Consider the following 18,923-nt stretch of genomic DNA (forward strand, 5'->3'; position numbering starts at 1 on the left):
TAGCAAAGGCTGGCATTTTGTTAATCTGGGCATAATTAATCACCACCAGTGTTTTTATTTAAATTCTTCTGTTTCCATAGTCTTGAAGAGCTTTAGGAGCTGTGAGCTTTTATGTGTGATTGTAGAAGATACTGATGCGGATATTTTGCCAGGCCGTAAAATCCTTTGCAGCGGTAGTAGTTTTTTTAGAGGGCTTAAACAATTTTGGATTAAAATCAGGACAGAAATACAAGGGCCAGACTGGAGAGGTCCAGAGGAGGTTGTCTGAATCTTAGTTGTTCCAGCAGCATAGAGCAATGGAAAGGATCAGGAGCAGAGTATTTTGTACTCAGAAGACAATTTCTTGCTATCTACCAGTTCACAAACACATGGCAAAGAGGAAGACGTGAATCTGTAATTTATTCCTGTGCCTTTGGTATCTACCTCCAAGGATGCTGGCAGGATAATTGCAGTAGTGGTTCTCAGAGAGGGGAATGCGGTACTTTCTAAGAAAGAACCCAAGACTGTCCGGGAAAGATGTCAGGTCGCTTTACAGCCTCCCGTTTGAATAGACAAGATGTTTGAATTATTTCTGAGTCACTTAAAAAAAAAAAGGCATGTGAAAATGTCAGAGAATTTCCTCTTTCCCTTTCCCACCCAAATACAAAATCAAATAAAAGCAAACACATGGGACACAAATATAAGAGCAGCCCCCTCTGCACATATTCTCTGAGATACACAGGCTGTTTCCAGATGTATGGATTAGACCTCATCCAACTACTGCTTAAAGCTCAGCCTTAGCATATTGACTGAATACTCACCGAGTTGGAAACTTCTGGGAAAACTAACGCACTCGGTGGTCAGGCTCCCACCTTTGGCTGTGATACTGGTTGCTGTGCCTGTTTTGTGACGCTGTTGCCATCTCTTCCTTCCAGCTAGGTCATTTTCAAGCCTGCTAAAGTATAGATTAAAAGTCCTTGGAGTGTAATTAAAAATTAAAAATAAATTACATGATTTTTTCTTTTGCCTGAATATTTTAAAATCAACTGTTGTTATAGTATAGGAAATGCATAGCCCTGTGTGAGCAGTGAAGCACACTCATGGTGAAAAATCACAGCATCAACACTGTGTCGTGTATAAAAAAAACAACTGCATCGTGAAAAAAAACCAAACACAAGTGTGTAAAAGCACTTCAGGATCTGCACTAAACGGTTCAGGATTTTCACACATTGTGTGGACGAATATAACTACTTTTGCTAACTGAATATTTGTGTGTGTGGTTGGACTTCGGAAGGGAATTTTTCAGACATAAATACGCCTGCAGTAATAGTAAGTACATGGGCAATAGGGCATCACTGTGCTTGTGCAGGGCTCATGCCCTAGGCTGTAGTTGTTACTGCCTAACATGGTGCTTAGCATTTTTGGTCCTGATTCCAATCCTAACCTGCTTCAGCACTGATCTCTTATTTTTGAGTGATATTGGTATGAATAAGGTTAGACCAAGGTTCTTGGGGCTGTGGATGTACAAGAGGCAAGATGGCTTTACAACAGCCAACTTTACAGTGCCTTGTCACTCATAGGATTTTTATCTTCACATAATGCACCAGAAAAGCCTGGGCATCCCAAGAGAGAGAACTAACTGCAAATGGGGGGCAGGACAACTGTCAGGCTGAGAAAAGAGCCACTTAAGCTCATCAGCAAGTACAGAGTGCAATCTAGAGTTAGGTCCCTGGCCTAAGGCTGAAAGGTGACATCTCTGCACCTGGGATTCAGACACTGAAACACCCCTGGGCAGGTAGCTCCCATGAAAAAGCAGAGTCTGAGGCTCAGTACTGCTAGCTCATTGTGCAGCCTGGTAGTTAGAACTGTACTGCAATCCAGGAGACCTCCCCACTTGAATCCCTGTACTGCCTGACCGGAGTTCCTCCCTTGTCCCTCACCAGGAGTACTCTGGCAGGAGAGTACATGATGGGATTCCCTCCATCATGACTACTCATGATGGGTTGTATATTAGTTTTATTACAGAAATTATTCTGTACTCTGGTGTCTTTTATCACCTGCTGCATAAAATAATGGAGACTCAGTCCCTGGTTAAACGGTGGACAGAAGAAGCAGAGACACACAGCAGGCACATTTCCAGCAGCTGGGGCACGTTTAACACTAACAAGACAAAAGGTGGATTTAAAGGCCAGCCTGCTGACATCAGCTCTAGGAAAGTAGATGCACTGACTCACAGACCCGGGGGGAGATGCCCTGCTGTGCTCTGCAAGGCTGGCTGAGCCCCCAGGGTGGCTGCAGAGCCAGGCCCTCCCCTGGTGCTCAGGCCTGCATGGCTTGGCATGTGCCCCGTGGGAACGGGAGCACCCCGTGGCCTTGGCTGGCAGGGACTGACCTGCTAATGGGGTTTGGGCACCCCTGGGTTAAGGGCCGAAAGGATTTCTGAGGATTTTTCAAGTTCTGAAGCTTTCAGGTACTTAGAGAGGCAGGTAATGACTACATCTCTCTGTGGAGGTGTTTTTCTCACAGCATTTTGCAGACAGATATATCCTCAGTTAAATGTGGTTACACATTGCAGGGGGCTTTTTATTCCCACCTTTCTCTAAAGCATAATAGATACCAGCCAATAAAGTCAGCAGCATTGTTTTGCAAGTAGAAAAACTGGATAATTATGTGGGCAATCCCTTTATTATTCATAAAATATTCCTTGATAATTTGACTCTATCTTGAGATTTAAAAGAACCTCAATATGCTGTTATTCAGAAAAAACAACCAACCAACTTTAAAAATTTAGTCCTCAAATCTAGGTCAAAGACCGGAGCCACCTTTGAATTGAGCAAAATCACATTGGTCTCAACTGCTTTTCCAGAAATGCTGAGAATTTTACATTCTTTGAGCACCCCGATGGGCTGAAAATATTCCTGAGAGATTAGCAGGCTCTCAGCTACTGCTCCAATTCATAGAAATTAAACCTTCCATCATCTGGTTTTTATATTTGGAAAATGTCAGCTATACTTCCTATCACGTATATTGTTGCTTCAATGCACTGAGCCTTCTGTGAATTTCAAAACACATAACTCAGCTCTCAAGCATTTCTTTTGTAAATATTGATAATGGTTTCAAGTTCTTTATTAAATAACTTTTTAATGAGTTTGAGGACAAAGAACTATTTTTTCACAGTCTCACGAAGATAAGAATCATAACATATCTTTCTGTACCATGGAACACATGGTTTTCAATACTTCATTGTGCAGCACAGGTTTTCCTCACTTTTAAAAAGTTTACTTAAACAAAAAAAGCCCCACAATTATAAGAAATAAAATCTAAGCAGGCCATACTAAAATGTCCGAAATCGCATGCAAATGCAATGTGACAGCTTTGCAGGTCAGTGCTTGCTGACATTTGGAGCAGCATTAGAAAGGTCTCTTTACCCCTTTAATCTAACAGCAAGAAGAACTACAAAATGCCACCATCACTCCTTAATAAGGTTCAATGTATAGACGTCTCCTTGCTCAGTGTTATTTATTGCCCACGTTTTTACCAGAAAGGATCCCTGTGTATACACTTAGGATTGAAGACAATAAAATATTATGGCGAGGTTCACCAGGGGAAGTTTCCAGGGAGAGGTTTTTTATCAGTTTACAGGCATGGTCAAAGTCCTGCAGCGGAGCTCCTCTTTAGAGCGGGCTGTAAACAATTTACATGGAAGTCTTCAGGGTGCCTTGAAAAATATTAAGTTATAGAAGTTCTGACCTCTGTCTTCTAGACCTGTCCCAGAGGACTGATGTTTACTAGCAAGCATGCAGCTCTCTAGGAAACTGCATACTGTCACTGGAAGTAGGGTTATTTTTTTAATACATTTCAATTAAAAGTTGGACTGGGTAGCAGTATACTAAATCAAATATGCTGTACAACTAATTTTCTCTATATAAACCCAAATGTTTACCTTTGAACTTAAAAATGTTGCCTTCAGGCATATAGTGTTCCAGCCAGCTGTAGTTTAAACGCATGGTGCAGGTTCTGTAGCTTGCTTCTTCATTCAACACTCAAAATCATTCGTGTTTGCTAAGCGGAATTAAAAGCCAGCTAGGAACAGATTACTGGTCCCCTGATATTAGCCTTTCTTCTCACACGTTCCCTTGAAGACTTTCAGGTCTAATAATAACATTTTCCTGTGCTGGTCCTATTTACAGCTTGAAACCTTAATGACGATCCATTTGAAATGTAAATACTTGGTCTTATTTGCATGTTTATTCAAGGGAATTTGTATTGAATCATTTAGCTGTGACTACAAACAGAGGTCAAGAGTCAAACAAAGAAGTTTAGGTGAATTTAAGGTACTGTTTTAGGCCTGGCCCACAGCTGGACATGTTGCCAAAATTGTGCTATCCCAGAAGGCTAAGAGAAACCTCCAGCCTCTCCAGTCTCCACCTGCACAATTCTTCTTGTTAAAATTAAATACAAGGCCACGTATTGGCACTTCTGGTTGTTTTTGGTTTGGTTTGTTCTTTTTCCCTGCAGTCAGGATGGCAACAAAGCCACAGAACATCTCTATTACACATGTAACCAAAAGATAAGGGTTGGTAAAGGAGCTGTTGTTGATTACTGGCTAGCAGGTTCTTATTTGCATCTATTTTGATGCTGTGACTTGGCTGCAGGGTTTAGGATGTGTTAGGACACCAAGAGCATTCCAAAGGTATCTTTTCAGCCGTTTCCAGTTAAGGAGTATATGTTACCGAGTTGTGAATTAGAAGAACCATTCAATCTTCCATCTTTGTCATTGTGCCAACACACGGGAAATGACCTCGTCCTAAAAGCTGAGCACCTGCAACTCTCATTAAGATCCATCTAATGTCACCCATTGCTTTTCAGATTTCTAAAAGGGCCTCTTACAATCTACCTGCTTCAAATTCCCTGAGGATTTATTGGCTCAGAATGCAGATTACTTGTCTTGGTATCAGGGATTTCCTTTCTTTTGAACAGGAACATAAAACCACAAAGAAAGTCTAAACTCAAGTAATGTGAAAATATTGTGTTTGATTCCAACCCATACATTCAAAGTTACAGCTGAATCTCTGACTTTAACTTGAAATGCGATGCCTTAACTCTGCATATGATCTTACAGCATATAAAATGTTTGGAAGCCTTTGAAAAACCGGAAATATTCTTGGCTTTGGTTGTGCTTTTATTATTATACTTTCTTTAATGCGTTTATAGTTGGTGCAATAGATCTTTACATTTATCAAGCTTGGGTAGCAAGACTCGTGAAATCTGTGTCGTTACTGATTGTAATGGCAGTACACTGTCAAGTCTGTTTTGCACTTTAGAGATGATGTATCTTTAGGTGAGAAGATTCTCATGTGTAGATGGTATAGTCCAAAAGCTTGATCTAAATCTTACTGGAACCCTTCCAGTTTATTTCAGTGACATGCGGTACTAAAAGTTTGAAACGCTGAGCTCCTCTTTCTTAAGAGGTGAGCAGTAAAGTACAGGCACCTGCAACTTTACACTAGCCTGAAATTGCCCTACTTTCACCCTTTTAAATTCAGACAAAGCAATAAAATTTAATGTATATGTGCACTTACTGCATTAAAATTAATGGTTTCATTTCCAGACTGATTACTGACCATGATCTTAAATGAAATTAGTCCTCCTAGAAGATGGCTAAGAACCCTTAAAAGTGAATACAGGTTTTTTTAGACATAGCAAAAATGCAACATAGAGAGCAATGAAAATTTCATGCACAAATGCCTTAGTGATCTCATTTTTTTTCAGTAGGTCCTGACAAGAAATAATCTCAGAGCTCCATTCAACAGCTGACTCAAGTTTGAGTTAAATGGAAAAAAACCCAGTCGTCTTGAAAGGTTTAAATGTAATCCCTTCTAATGAAGAACTTGTTTTTTCCATTGTTCTATGTTCACTTTTAATCCTATCAGAAGTCTTCTGTAAGAACACCTAAGCAACTTTATATGTAGCTTATGTTAAAGAAGAGATCATACATTTATCGAGCATGCTCAGCAATGTTCTCCCAGGGGTGACTTTTGTATTATGAGAGTAAAACTTTAAAGCACGTAATTAATTAGCAGTCAAAGCTAGCTGCATGTGAATGGAAGTGAAGACCTTGTAATCAGACCAAATTAATACAGTCATGTGGTTTGCAGAGCCTGCAAGCTTACAGTTCCATTCAGCCAGATGCTGGGTGACTCTCAGAAGGGGGCAGTCCCTATCCTACAAGTCTGTTATTGCAAAGAAACCCTTTGCCATTCTGTGAAACAATCTTCAAGGATTTTAAATGATCCAAAAGCTGATGTTGTTACCCATACAAGTACTGATCAGAGGTTTACTCTTCAATCAGTCAACTTGAAATACATGGAATTCCTTCAAGGCTGAAATACGAATCAAGGGGAATTAATGTGTTCTCAGGTAAGACTTTAATAGATGGGAAAAGGTAACTGAACTAGGAGGTGACTGGAAAACATAGCATCAAATAACCTCGCTCTGAAATGAGTTCCGCTGGATGCTGCCAGTCCTTGCAGTCCTATTCAGAAGTTGGCAAAGCATTATATTCACAGCTAGTCATGGTGAACAGTTAAAGTATGATGGCATTGTTTATGCATGGGCTGTTTATTACACTTGCAGTGCTTTCTAATATAGTAATCTTTCCTGTTTTCCATTCATTATATGTGCTCATAATAGATGAGCGAAGTTGTGAAATGTGAGTTGTGTATCAAGCTTTGCAGAAACATCAAAAATATAGGGGTTCTCCCTGTGCATCTTCTGTCTAACATGTTGCTAGATATACATGCAGGCTACATACTTAGCCATCAACATCTAGCAGCCTTTACAAGTTTAGCAATCAACATCTGGAAAGTTGGCAGTACCAAACTCGGGATTTGGATTACAGCTTTTTTCACAAGGTGTGCAATTGTCCCAGGCAAATAAAGCCCTTAAGCCCCATAAAGAGCTTTAGAGTATGCAATTACTTTAAAGGACAACCATTTAAAGGACATTGAAAACCTCACAAAGTTTTACAGCCTTAGTGGCAAGACCTTCTGACTCTTAACTGCCAAACTCAAACCAATGACAACAGTTTGTCTCATGAGGGAAAAAATACCCTGGATGGATGTTCCTAATCCTACACATAGTTCAGTACTTGGGGATCTCTAGATAGAAGAGTACAGGTATTTTTCTTTAGTTCCTTCTATTAGTTACCTGTCAGGGAAAAAAAAGTTGTGTAGGTAACCCAACATTCCCCTTCTTTTGTCCTTGAATATCAGCTCTGCAGTGGTGCCAGAGAGCAGAAGCGTGTTTATATTATATTGCAACAATGAACTGAAGGACATATACCTGAACCTGATCACTCTACATAGAAAAGGCAGCACTGTAGCTAGGTCCTAGAGGGAAGAAGCCCTTCTGTAGGCTGTTTTCTTGTGCAAAAATAAAAACAATGCTGGTGAGCAGCTACTGCCATATTTCCTTTCCCAGACTGTCTTACGTAAAAAGAGACTCTCAACACATTCACCCAGTTCTTCTCACCTGAGGCAATGGACCTAGCAATTTCATCTATCAGTTACACCAAACCACAGCACACTCTTCTAAGCTTAGCTTGTTATTGTCTTTCAGGCTGCAGAATACTCAGGGCAATGGAACAGTTACTGGCACTATAAATGTTGTCAGACACTGAAGCTAGTAATATGCAACCTTATTTGAATTAAATTACCTCTTTAAGAGAGTCTGAAACCGGATGACTTCATATAATTCATTATGTTTAAGAAGGCGGTTTAGTGTGGCAAGTTAAAACCCATTAAATTGCTCTGTAGTTTTCTTGGCTGTGGTTGTTTTTCTTAAGTGAAAGTAATTAAACATAAATATTTACTAATATCCCAGGCTGTGAAACTCTATAGCCAGTAAGAGGAACAAGGAGAACCGACCCAGTGTTGGCTTCCTATGTTAATACCCCACGCTGGCTGAAACGTGCTTGCCGACTTTTCCACAAACAGGGCCAGCCAATGTGGAGCTCTGGTGGGGAATTCAGAAGCTGAGCAGTTGAATTTATTTAAACAAGGGAAGGAAACCGCTACTCAGATGTGATCTTCTTTTTATACACAGGATTAATGTCATGGGCCGTAAGACACCACAAGTAAATTGGCTTTTTCCCTACTGATCCTGTCCAAACACCTGCACTGAAAATCTGTTATGTCAATGGGAAAAGTCCTGCCGAGTTGCATGGGTCCTGCATCAAGGCTGTGCTTTTACAAGCACTGCAGATGAGCATAGGGGAGCCCAGCCACAGAGGCAGCACTGCCTTTTCCTTCTGTAGCCACCCCACCTCACTGCTGCTAAACCATCTCCCTCTGGCCAGCATGAGTGGTGCTGTGCCCACGTGGAGAACCGATACCAGCAGACCAGGGTTGGTGCTGCCAGCTTAGCTTAAGGTTTCTGTTGCTGTAAAGCAAAAGCTCCCTCTTGCCAGACTACTGTAAAGCTGGTGAGATGGCAGACACTGGCAGAGGCAGCAAACTGTGTTAGTCTGAATAATATAAACTCCCAATACGTATGTTCTTTAGAGGCCTGTCAGGATGTCAGCAAATGGGTCCAGACTGGCCCAGCATGCCCAGTGAACATCTCAGGGTTAATATTCCACCTGAGACCTCTTCAGAACTGATTTTCGGAGACAGGTATAGCCTTGCAATATACTGTCTACTCTCTCTTTATACTCTATTTGAAATTAAGGGTTCTCTTGGAACTGTTTAGGACTCCAAGGTAACAGAACTAAGCAGAGTTAAATTATTTATATACTGTGCTACTTCACTAAGCTGATCTACGGACAGATTTTGCCCTTTCACAGACCAGGTCTACTTCACGCTTATAGTGAGACCTGTCTTCCCCAGAATCTGATAAAAGGACTCTCCTAAAAGTCCCAAGTCCTCCTATGTTGTCAGAAAAATGCAAATCTGCTTAGCTTGAAGAAGATATCAGTTGCTGGCCCAGGGGCACTACTCCCAAAGTGAGGTACCATGTGCCGTGAAAAAGAGCACAAAACCTTAAAGCAGATGGTGACTAGGAATGGACATATGCCTGATCCTCCGCCTTTCCTGTACCTGATGCTTTCTGTCACACATGCACAGCGGGACATGCGGGCACTCAGTGCCTCACAGCATCAGGCTGGGGCAGCGCAGCCTTTTCAGAGCAGGAGGTGTGGGAGGGTTTCCCAGCCCCGCGGGAGGATGCTGAACCCTTTACCCCCAGTGCAGCACTTCCATCACCTGACCTGCAGTGGGGCACTCTGGGGCCACAGCAGCACCCCTCAACTGAGGCCCAGTCAAACAACATTATTGAAAACATCATGGAACTCTACACCCAAGCAGCTCCGCTCGAACAGGTGTCAGACTTGAATTACACAGACAGGGGAGGTTTATTAGCAAACTCTTTGGTTGAGCTTTTACCTAGAGATCTTGTTGCTGCATGTTTAATACTGCTGATGTGGCTGTGACTTTTTAAGGCGAATGAGGAACACTGAGTTTTTGCATTCATATTTGCCATCCACACCCACCCAGAACAGACCATGGAAGGTTTGCCTGACAGGGTGCCCAGCGTGCAGGCAGAGAAGAGGATTAGAACAAGTGTAATTAATTTGTGAAGTGACTTTTTTTGTCCTGTGAAGTTAACAGCCCCATAAACTATCTTCCCTGTCAAGCAAGGAGATGTCGCATGAAGAGTGACGCTGCAGTCTTCCCCCCTTCCCACTGACCCCTTGGAAGACACGCCGCGAGGGTTCAAGTCACCCCCGAACCCATGTTTCATTGCATCTCCTGCCAAGCAGGGTGGCAGTTCATGCAAAGCATGCTGTTAAAACACATGATCTATTTCAGTCATGGTTAAGTCCAAAACCTTCTGCCAAGAGCGAGCTCGTTAAAAGCTGCTTTAGTCAGAAAGATGAAATACTAAGCTGCCTGCCTTTACAAGACAATAGCTCATAGGAGCTGAAAATCAGACATTTTCCTTCAGAATAAGATGGCTGGATCATTTCAGTCTTTTTGGGGCTGTAAAGCTCAAAGAAACTGCCAAAACGATTAAAAAAATGAGTTATATACGTGGCTGGGAAGCAATCTGTGCATTCTGCTGAAAGAGCTGACCCCACGCGTGCTGCCAGTGCTGCCATGCCGGCTGGGTGCCCGCAGCTCCGGGCCTTCTTCCTTGCCGGGCTTCTCCCTGGCACGCTGCTGCGGGGGCTTCTGGTGGGCAAAGCCTCATTTAACACAGGGCCCCTCTCTCTTTGGCAGCGCTACAGCCATGGGCTAATTTTTCTGCCGATAAGGATTGACAGTAAAAGAGGACATCTGATATTTGCTAAGGCTGTTGGGTATATAGGAAGAAAAACAGTTAAAACTGTATTTATTGAATGAACTAGCCCTTATCTAATTTATAAATTAGTCAGCCAGAGTGGCCTTCAGCCATATTACCTCAGGCTGAATCTTTGCCAGATCTTTGTCACTGATTCATCAGGATTTGATCAAATTGATACCTGAAAGGCAAATTGCCAACAAAAATTCAGGTCCAAAAGTGATAATTCAGTAGATGGCATGTTTTTATCTGAGGTACTACTAAGTGAATACCCAGAGCCAGGCTTAATACTTTTATCTGAAATCTAGAAGGCAGCTTTCCATAATCTGAGAGTCATCTTCTTTCGGCCTTCAACACACAGAGGACTCCTGGAGTCCAAGTAGCTTCATCTAGGAGCGTGCTCCGATTTTAACCCTTCCTATTCATACAGGAGATGGGTACAAGTGGAGCAACCTCTGGCTGGTTCTCAGAGCCAGGGAACAAGCCCGCAGTTGCCCTAAAGCTGTTGGTGAGCGTGAGCACAGGGCAAGCCTCTCGTGAAGCTGGGCTCCACGCCTGAGTTTCCGTGCCAGGGCGGGATTGCTGGGCAAGACCTGGCCTGCTGCAAGTGGCACTGAGAGCAGTGGCCCAGCCACAACCCTTGTGAACTGCCATGGCACTGCTGGGCAGAACAGAGAGAAAAATCTCTGCTAAAACAGAAAACATTCACACATTTATGTCCCAGGCAAATTTGGTTCCTAGTGCTGCCTAACAGCTGCCTTTTTTTCTCCTTTTCTTGCGCAAAGGCTCTAACAAACCCTCGCTAGATGTTGTAGCAAATCTGTTGCCAGCAAATTTGATAATTTCTGTACCTTCAGGGATTCTTCTACCAATTTATCCTTTTATTCTAATTGCTGTGGGTATTTCGGTGCGCAATGTAATTCAACCGAGCAAATAAGGAGAAAGATGAAAAGGATAAAAGTTTCTTTCCGTTGCTTTTAATTGGGAGTTTCCCCACAACCTGTGTGGCAGTAATAGGCTTAGAGTCTTATTTGTACAGTAATGCTTGATTTACTTGTTTCTCCCTTCTTCTTCCTTTCTCTTCCCATGGTGGCACATTATTGTTTCAAACCGCTGATCTTTGCTGTGGTCTCTTGTTTCCCACAACTTGCATTGCTGGGATGTTTACTTCCTGGATTTAATTCTAATTTAGCTACTACACTAATCCTTAAATAAATCTTTTTCAGTTCAACTCTTTCCCTTAACCCTATACACCAATGTTTACACTAATTTAAATAGGCAGGATATTAGATTAAAGTTAATTGAGGGAGTCAACATACTAACCCAGTTTCTACAGGTTTACACCCCTGAAGAAAATATTAAGAGCAGCCATATAAATTCCCCTTTCTCATAGTCAGAGTGAGGGGGAATACATTTGGAGAGTGACCCACTATTAGGCTTTGGGAATCCAAGTCATTTGTATCATAAGTTTCTCAAATCATCAAACATAATGTAAGACAACACATGTAGCTAAGCTGAATTCTCTAGCTTTCCCATTTCAAGGCTGACAGCTCAGGAAAGCTGTCTGAACATAGCCGGAGAAACTACAGGTTTCCATGAGAGCAAACGACAACATATTATCAGAGTGTAACAATGCATATAGTATTTCCAAACAGTACAACTAAAATGAGAAAAAAAAAAAAAATCTAAGAACTTGCGTTAAATGTTTTGAATGTTATGGTTTTTTAAAGAGACAAGACTGAATTTTTAAACCAGCTAATCTAGTAGTCCTATTTCCAGCTCACAAGTTATTAGACCACTACCTGTTGGTGCAAATTTTCACCTATAATTATGTGCAAGTATAATCTAAAGCATATAAGCATCTAAAAGCCAGTACAGTGATATCTAAATGATAAAAACATAATCAGATTTAATACAGACCAAAAAAACCCCAACAAAAACACATCAAAAAAAATTCTGTTCCACAGCCTTTTTTGTCTGAAGATAAGTTTATCCATCTTCTTGGTGTGCTGCAAGTTTCTTGTATAGTGAGGGAATGGAAGACTATGATGGGAACATTTTTGCTGGTTGCTATTTTTTTGTGATTTAGCACTGGCACTGAGATAGCAACTTCAAGTAATAACTTCATTATGTTCTGTATTGCACAGGTGTCTAGGAAAGTGGTTTATGAGTATTACTGCAGCTGTGTATTTAATTTCTGGTTTTAAGACATACAAAATGCCTAGCAATGGAGAGGATGCAGAGCTCTATATAAAATAAATATAGTTAATTCCACTCTACAAATCAATACCTATGAAATGTGTCCTTTTGAAAAATCAAAATCCACTTTTGACTACAACAGCCTGGAGTTCATGGAGCTGAAAGCCACACAGAGTCACATCCCTCTCCTTTTAAACTGCAAACACCTACCTTTCTTTCATATTTCCTTGTAACGAGTTGGATGCTGACTTACACCAATTAATAACACGGACCCAGGGTGAAAATCAGCAGCGAATGGCAGCAAATCAAATTCTGAACTCCTCCTATCAATCACTTGTCCATAGCCCACGCACATATTTATGTCATAAATTCACTCACTGTACTACGCTGAACCCTGTTAAACACTGAACGCTCTGGGGCAGAAGTTGTAGCTTTTCCCTGCCAGGTAGGTGTTTACGAGCCTGGTAGCACCAGAAGCGTTTCTGGAGCCCACAAACATAATTTAGCTGCAGTAATGTGAAATTACTGAGCCTGTCTCGTGCCGACATGTGTTATACGCAATTGTAAAAAGGAAAAAAAGTTTAACAGCTTAGCCACAAAGGAATGTTTATATCTGATTACACTAACTGCTAATTTAATGGTAGTTAATCAGTGGCATGTAATACAAGCCGAGCAGCCCAATGGATTTATTGATGAATGGCATTTAAAGTTGTTGTTAGAAAACTGGTGCAGTTGTTACATTCAACAAGCAGGCACAGAGACCTATCAAGCAGTAGCACAATTGCTAAGGGCAAATTTCTGCTTCAGTTCACAGTTTACAATCCTGAGTTACTCCAAATTTACACCAAACCAGTTGGGCCTGAAGCTCACACACTGGCCTGTCCTGCACAACGCAGAAAAGATCCCCTGAGGTTGATACCAGTAAGTGCCACAGTGCTGGGACAGGCTCTGAATTTCAGAAAAAAGCAGGCACCTTCCTGGAGCCTGTGTGCCGCTCCTACCTGCCTTCAGCCACTGGAATGAAAAATACCATAAACAAGAAGTCACCAGGGCTGCAACTTGAGGCTTAACTACTGGAGTGGGATTTTTACTCTTCATTTTTCAGGTGTGTCTGTGCCGTTCCCTACCAGCTACAGGTATATAAGCTGCAAGGGGCACATTTCTTCCCCCCCAAAGCCAGCGGGGTCTGAGGGATGGCTGCAGCCCTGGTGCAAATGCAGCCCTGGCAGCTGTACAACAACATCACTTCCCAGTGTGTGAACCTGCCTACACCTGGGCTGAGGGGGGCTATTTTAGGGGAGAGGGAAAGATAGGTACAGTAGAGCTGCCTTATCCCCTCTGGCAAGCATTGATTTTCCTGGATGCACACTCTTCACCTCCCCAAACCTGACCCATACATCTGCCACGTACCACACAGCTTGCTTTCCTTAGAATGAAATATGAGCAAAGGGAGTCTGCAAAGCAGCTCTGGAAGCAGATTCCCGTGGAGTGCATCCATGCCTGAGATTAAAAAGCAGATAAAAGTTCTTTAAAGAAGATCAGACTGAACCTTTTTACTCACAGAGGCTTCTCCTAGTGGCTGCTGCTCCCTGCTCTCCCCCAGAGCGCTGCAGTGTCCAGCTGTCCAGCCTCAGCCTCCTGACCCTTCAGCCAGCTGAAATCATCGGGAGTTTTCAGTCCTGATTTGGCTGGGATGAGGCCAGCTGCCAAGTGAGAGGCATCTGTAAAGGAGTAAAAAGTTGAAAATTGTGTCAGTTATTTATTAATGGGAGATCGTTTACTGAATGCTGCCAAAATTTAAGAGCTTCTGTTTCTTTGCGAGCTTCAGTTCCTTCTTGTGTAACTGTCAGGAATGTGTCCAGCATTGCTTATTTTATGAACAATTTTCTTTTATCATTTAACTGGAAGATTTCAAAGACACAAGATGGTGAGTTTTCAGGCTATTAGCAGTGGCCATAAGAACGTTAGGTAGAGAAAAAAAAAATCTGCACTTGGAGAGATCTGCTAAATGAGGTGCCTTGTGACCCAGCATTGTAACGATGGGGTGTTTGAGAAGGGCTTGCTTGAAACATAAAACCTGGTCAAAACCTTGATACTGTATTAAATTCACCTCTATGATATTATTGCAGGGAAAACAGAAAAACTGGCATGGCAATAATTTCTTGTTCAGAATTAAGAGTAAGCCAACCTTTAGAGGAGGCAGTTCATTAAATCACCTCTCTGCTTGAGGGCAAGCACAGGGAGCCCCAGTAGGCTTCCAGCTCCTGATGGAAATAGTAAGCTATGCTAAACCAGTTGCACCTTCCTGGTGCAATTTACTTATTTATAAAATCTACCATTAACATTATAACTCGTGTTTGATCCTGCCTGACACAGGTATAGAAATGCAATCTGAAAGTAAAAAAGAACAAGATACAGAAAAAGTAAACAAAACACAAGTGAAAAAGAAAAAGACGGGGGAATTAGGTCTGTCAGATATGGGAGCTTGGCTGGGGAGTTTCTGGATGACCCTCCCGTGGCAGCAGGATTGGGCACATGAAGTAGTTGATGGGGCTTATTAGTAAGAAAGACTTGCAAATTCTTCATGGATCTCAACAAAATTTACTTACTACCACCTTACTTGTAGCCCCTGTGAGGCTGGTGCATGCAGGCACATGGACGCTCACAAAGGACTGGGAGAGGTGGGATGAGATTCTTCTGTCCTCACCTTAGCCACTGAGAAGTCAGATATCTAACACAAGCTATGCATCTAGGCTTCCTTCCTCTGTAATCAACAGTCCATAGATGAGGTGGGATGAGACAATGCTCAGATGCTTTTTGCCCATTTCTGTGTCTAGTTGGAAGAATCAGCCATAGGAGATGCCTCTTCAGTGTGCAGAGCTGACTAGCTTCAGCTCGTGTGGCTGACTAGCAGTAGGTGAAATAATCCCCTTTGGATGGGTATTGCTCAACCTCACGCCCTTCCTCACTGCACTGCTCCCTAGGGTCACAGCTGGGAAAGCACACAGGCAGCTGCAGGCCCAGAATCAAAAGAAAGTCAGAATGCTTTTGGAGTTAAATGTCAAATGCAAACAAAACCACGGAGGTGTGCAAAAAAAGTATATAGATCTGAAGGTTTAGGCAACAAGCTTGCATTTTCCAGAAACAATGAGATTCTGATCTCCTGGGATCCACACTCAGCCAGCACAGGTCTAAAGTCCCCAGCAGCGTAAGGACAGTCAGCACCTTTCTTGGCGGGTTTGCTGGGACCAACAAGATAAGCAAGTTAAAGACAGGCTTTCTCCCTTCCCACCAGCTGGCGGCACCCTTCCTGAGAAAGTGCAGGAGCAGAGGAGGAACACCATGGTGGGGAGCTGGGGCCCAAGACATCCTTCGTTTTGGGATGAATCCCACAGAGATAGACCCTGGCAGCTCAGATCAGCACAGGGATTGCTGAGAGCAGCAGAACAGAAACCCAGCTTCTCCCACAGCCTTACAGGAACCCACCGATCTGTGGCCAAGAAACTTCTTAGTAGCATCACAAATGTTTATTAATGTTGTGAAGGATTCAAACACCAGTGTATCATCCAGTGTGGGAGACCTGAGCTCTGTACATAGCTCTGTCAGAGCAATCTATGAAGTCCTTTAGAAGAGAAACACTTGAATTAAATTAAACATAGGAATCTTTGCATTACCATAGCCAGAACCAGCGACATCCTGAGCAAAGTGCACTGCAAACCTATACTTGCAGCTGAGGTAGAGACCAAGTGCTTACAAACAGGTCTTCTGTGTCCCCTGTAGATGGAGACAAACATAAACCCGGACCCTTCACTTTCTTCTCAGCTCTTCCCCATCATTTGCCATTCATGTTGTGCCGGGCTAATTCCCTGTTCTGTGTATTTTTGTACAGATCATTAAAAAGTTATAGTGCTGGTCACTTCTCAGGCAAGAGGGAATATTCCGTACATAGGAGGTTTTGTTGCTTGTTTATTTCCAAAGCCAAATTTTTATTTCTTTCCAGCTCCGCATGTATAAAAGAGCAGCAGTGGTAGACACAGACCATGCTGTGGAATTTGTTGCTGGTCTGGTATAAACAGCCCATCTTGTGTATTGCCCTAATGTAAACAGCCAGTAGCCTATATAAACAACCAGCAGTTGAGCTCAGGCTAAATGAAGCCTCGAAGTATGTTTGAGCAGCAAGAAATCAAACATCAATACATGTATTTCCAACTTGTAAACTGTTGTTTCTCTGCTTGCCAGAAAGAATTCTCTTTTTTGCAAATTTCTTGGAAGTTTGACATTGTGCGGTTTGCGGTTTCCCCAAAGAGTGGGGTTGCCGGGGGACATTGCTGCTGTCTCATAGCCCTTCCTGCACCCATGGCTGAGCATCTCCTAAAATCAGGCTTCTCATGGAAGGAGGAGCACAGCAGCAGGGGCTGAAGGAGTCTCAGGGGACATGGGTTCAGCCCCAACATCCCCAAGGGGATTCTGCAAGTTTCAAAACTTCCAACTGAAAATAATTAAGTGAAACTGATTTGTTAGACCACATTTGCATATATGAATATCCATATCATCATCTTTTAGAACAGAACAGTTCTGAAAAGTTGTCTCATTTCTTAGAAAACTCCTCTTTATTTGGGGTAGAAGTCTATTAGAAAACAGCAGTCATTCAAAATTATGCCTTTTTTTTTCTCCTTTGAGATACAGCTCTCTCTGAAAATCCCAGCCATTCTTAAAGAAATATAAAAAATATTCTTTAAAACTCGGTTCACAGATCAAGATTAATCTTTACTATTGATTTGAGTACACGGCTGTTCTGCTGCTTTACTCTAAGGCAAATACTGAACTGAGCTGGAATTAAATGGAAATGGTGAAAGAGAAGGGAGGGAACACAAAGGGCAAATGAAAAGAGGACTAAAAGGGGGTTCCTTGTATAGCTATACTTAGTAACAGCAGAAGAAAAAAATAAATAGATGCAGTTATTTTGGGTGGCTGAGAGAAACTACAGAAAGAAAACAAACCTTTTATCTTGAAATAATCCATCTGACTTCAGCCCACCTTGGCAGATAGCTGTTTGCTCTCTGAGGAGAAAGGAACCAGATGGTTCTCATATTTCTAATGGCTGCATATCTACATGACAAACACCATCTCCGAGGTTAGCAGTAACTGCTGGAAGCATCACTGCTGTGTGTGGGGGTGAATGATTAAGAGAACATGAACATTTTCTTGTCTTCCCCCCCCCCCCCCCCCCCCCTTATTTTTTCCTTTTTTTTTCTTCCCCCTTCTCCCCTAAACCAGTCTGGTATGAGAAACACCCTCCCAGCAAGGGCTGCACATCAGACACCCAGGCTATATCTGGGCCTTCATGGGGTGGACGAAGGACTCTGGTTTAGTGTCAGTTCAGCACTTTTCACTAACTGGATTCATTGCAAGTGGACAGAGATGGTCCAAAAACAAGCTGTCTAGTGTAACCATGCCTCTTGCAAGACTGCTGACTTTTTGCATCATACCAAGAGTAAAAATCAGACAGAATTCAGCCTGAGGTGAACCCTGCTGGGGGATAATGCATTAGGTTTCTGTACTGCTGAACCATGTAATGAATCCCAGGGTTGGTGCTAATGCAAAACTAGTGGTGATGTGCTAAATGGTTTAACTGCTCATAAAATGGTGGCTAACCACCTGCCCAGTTTTTATCAGGCAGAGAAAGTTTAGCAGTAGTAATAAAACCAACTTATATTAAGGTATAGGGGCTAGTTCTAAACAGAAGGAGAAAACAAAACATAGTCATGTTACAAATAGGGAGTCAGAGGGGAAAGCAAGCTGAAGTCTTTCCCTTATTGTCCTGAATGAAACAGGCTGTCATTCAGAAGAGGGCTTCACAGCAAAAATGACACTTCACACTACCCTGAGCTCTCTTTAACTATTCATAGGAACTGACTGGAGTGAATGTTAAGAATCCACATACCCTGAAGCCTATCAGGATAGCTGCACCATTCAACCCTGCTTGGGGTAGTAACTGCATTTTCATTTCAGAAAAAAAGATATTGCCTCAAATTGCAGTGCTGTGTGAGAGAAACGCTCTAGGTGGCTTTTGAGAATGGAAACCTGTGTCTATCCTACTTTGGTTACATTTTCACAAAATAAAAGATAAAAAGCACTGTTAAAATAAGCTTACTTGAATATCAAATAATAACATGAGAAAAAAAGAAGAGATGCCTTAGCAAATATGAAATCTCACAGGCAGAATGGTTACTGCCAGAACAGGACTTAGAAATAATAAACTAAATTTAAATCTTTAAGACTGACTGAAGACTAACATAGAAATGTTACTACTCTGTTGTAGACTATCCAGTACTCCCTGTTTCAGAACCCAGTAAAATACATTCCCCCAGGTACTCAGAGAAGGAAAGTTGTGTATATTTATG

At 42.2% G+C, this 18,923-nt stretch overlaps 1 long non-coding RNA gene across 1 annotated transcript; it reads right to left on the minus strand.

Moving 5' to 3' along the window:
- Positions 1-241: 241 nt before the first annotated feature.
- LOC141941865 (uncharacterized) lies at positions 242-14,092 on the minus strand. Its single transcript, XR_012628454.1, has 3 exons — positions 14,081-14,092; positions 801-931; positions 242-579 (listed from the first exon to the last, which is right to left on the minus strand). It is a non-coding gene; the product is annotated as an uncharacterized LOC141941865 (long non-coding RNA).
- Positions 14,093-18,923: the final 4,831 nt, after the last annotated feature.

This window comes from Strix uralensis, chromosome 3 (assembly GCF_047716275.1).
Source record: "Strix uralensis isolate ZFMK-TIS-50842 chromosome 3, bStrUra1, whole genome shotgun sequence".
Classification (NCBI taxonomy): Eukaryota; Metazoa; Chordata; class Aves; order Strigiformes; family Strigidae; genus Strix; species Strix uralensis.